The sequence below is a fragment of the Crocodylus porosus genome, unplaced genomic scaffold (assembly GCF_001723895.1).
Source record: "Crocodylus porosus isolate Cpor-Errol unplaced genomic scaffold, CroPor_comp1, whole genome shotgun sequence".
Taxonomy (NCBI): domain Eukaryota; kingdom Metazoa; phylum Chordata; order Crocodylia; family Crocodylidae; genus Crocodylus; species Crocodylus porosus.
Window position 1 is genome coordinate 59641935 of NW_017728943.1, and position 2479 is coordinate 59644413.

The window sequence follows — 2479 nt, forward strand, 5'->3', positions numbered from 1 at the left end:
AGATAGTAACTTTGCAAAACAAAGAGGGAGTGATACCTTAGTACAAAGAGCCTTTGGTAGTTTTCCCTTCAATTTCCAACCCCCCCTTCCCTCTCCCATTAAGGAGACAAGGAGGGCTAGCAGCTGTGTTTTTTCTAAATCTGCTATTGATAATGCATTTTTAATAATATTTCTAACATAGGCAGGCAGGAAGTTTTCCTTGTTTGTATTGAAAAACATTCCTTGACTCTTACACTTGTTACATGGATCCAGGAGTGAAGGCTTGAAGAAAAACAGAAAAACAACAGTTATTGCCAAATTGGGAAATCCCTCTCTTCTGGGGAAGTCCTTCTCTGCCTACCTCCAAGGAAGCCTTGATCAGATGCTCTGTGTTTGAGCCTACTGTCAGCTTCAGGGGCAGGACTCAAGATGTGCAGATCCAAAAAACTCAGGCACCACCACTTGTGCTATGGGATAATTTTCACTTAGGATAGTTTCTGATATGTAGCCCAGTCATGCTGTCCTCTCTGGGCCTTCCTAAAACACTGCAGTATTTAGAGGCTTGTTTAATGTTACATCAGTGTAATTAAAGGTGTGAAGATAAACCAGTCTAGTTAACAACTATAACTTTGTGGTTAGAACTGTAAAACAAGCATAAGTGACATGCACCAATTAGAGGTGATTATTTCCATTGTAGTACTGCCCACACAACCCAAACAGGTATTAGGTTCCATATACTAGAACTGGAGTGGCCAACTACAGGCAAACTACAGGCCCATCAGCCTGACCCCTATCCTGGGGAAGGTCTTGGGAAGGATTACCAAGGATGCCATCCTTAACGGACTAGCTGAAGGCAATATCCTGAGGGATACCCAGCACGGGTTTGTAGTGGGTAGGTCTTGCTTGACCAATCTCATTTCCTTTTATGACCAGGTGACTTATCACCTGGACAAAGGGGAAGAGATCGACGCCATATACCTCAACTTTTAAAAAGCCTTCGATCTGGTATCCCTCAATCACCTCTTGGTTAAACTGGCTAACTGCGGCCTTGACCTCACCACGATCTGCTGGCTGGGGAACTGGCTCTGTGGTAGGACCCAGAGAGTGGTGGTTGACAGGAGCCAATTGTCTTGGTGTGCTGTGACCAGTGCGGTCCCACGAGGCTCTGTCCTAGGACCTATACTGTTTAACATCTTCATCAATGATGCGGACATTGGTGTTAGAAGTGGACTGGCCAAGTTCACCAACGACACCAAACTCTGGGGTAAAGCATCCACACCTGAGGACAGGAGGGTGATCCAGGTGGATCTGGACAGACTCATGAAATGAGTGGACAAGAACCTGATGGTGTTCAACAATGAAAAATACAAGGTTCTCCACCTTGGGTGGAAAAACCTACACCATGCATATAGGCTCAGTAGTGTTACTCTAGTTAGCTCTATAGATGAAAGGGACTTGGGGTCATGGTTGACCACAAGATGAACATGAGCCTTCAGAGTGATGCTGCGGCTAGTAAAGTGAGCAAAACACTGGCTTGCATCCATAGATGCTTCTCAAGCAAATCCTGGGATGTCATTCTCCCATTGTGCTCGGTCTTGGTGAGGCCACAGCTGTAGTACTGCGTCCAGTTTTGGGCTACACAATTCAAAAAGGATGTGGAGAAGCTTGAGAGGGTGCAGAGGAGAGCCACATGCATGATCAGAGGGCAGGAAAACAGATCTTATGATGACAGGCTGAGAGAAATGGGGTTATTCAGCCTGGAAAAGCACAGGCTTAGGGGTGATCAGGTAGCCACCTATAAGCTTATCAGGGGTGCTCATCAGGATCTGGGGGAACATCTGTTCACCAGAGCGCCCCAAGGGATGACAAGATTAAACAGTCACAAACTCCACTGTGACCAGTTCAGGCTGGACATAAGAAAGAACTTCTTCACTGTCCAAGCCCCCAAGGTTTGGAACAGACTGCCACCTGAGGCGGTTCAAGCGCCCACTTTGAATATCTTCAAAACACATTTGGATGCTTATCTTGCTGAGATCCTATGATCCCAGCTGACTTCCTGCCCCTGGGGCAGGGCGCTGGACATGATGATCCTCCGGGGTCACTTCCAGCCCAAATGTCTGTGAAATCTATGAAAAACTATGGCACATGTACCATATGTGGCACAGGCAGCCATTGTGTGTGGCAGACAGCAGATTGGGGAGGGAGCAGAGAGCAGAGCAACAAATTGAGAAGGGAAAAGGGATCAGAGTGGTACTCAGAGAGGGTGTGGGGCTTACCTCATGGCACACCTGCCATAAAGGTTGGCCCCTGCTGTATTAGACATTGTGCAAATAAATAACATGACAAAGTAACATCAGAAAGTTTACGATCAATGGATAAATCAATTAATACACTTGTTGGGATATATTATAAACGACATAAATAAAGTGATGATGACCAGGGATCTGGGTTTTCCATTCCCCATAGAAAAATGTGAAAAAACAGATTTTTTTCCTTTAAA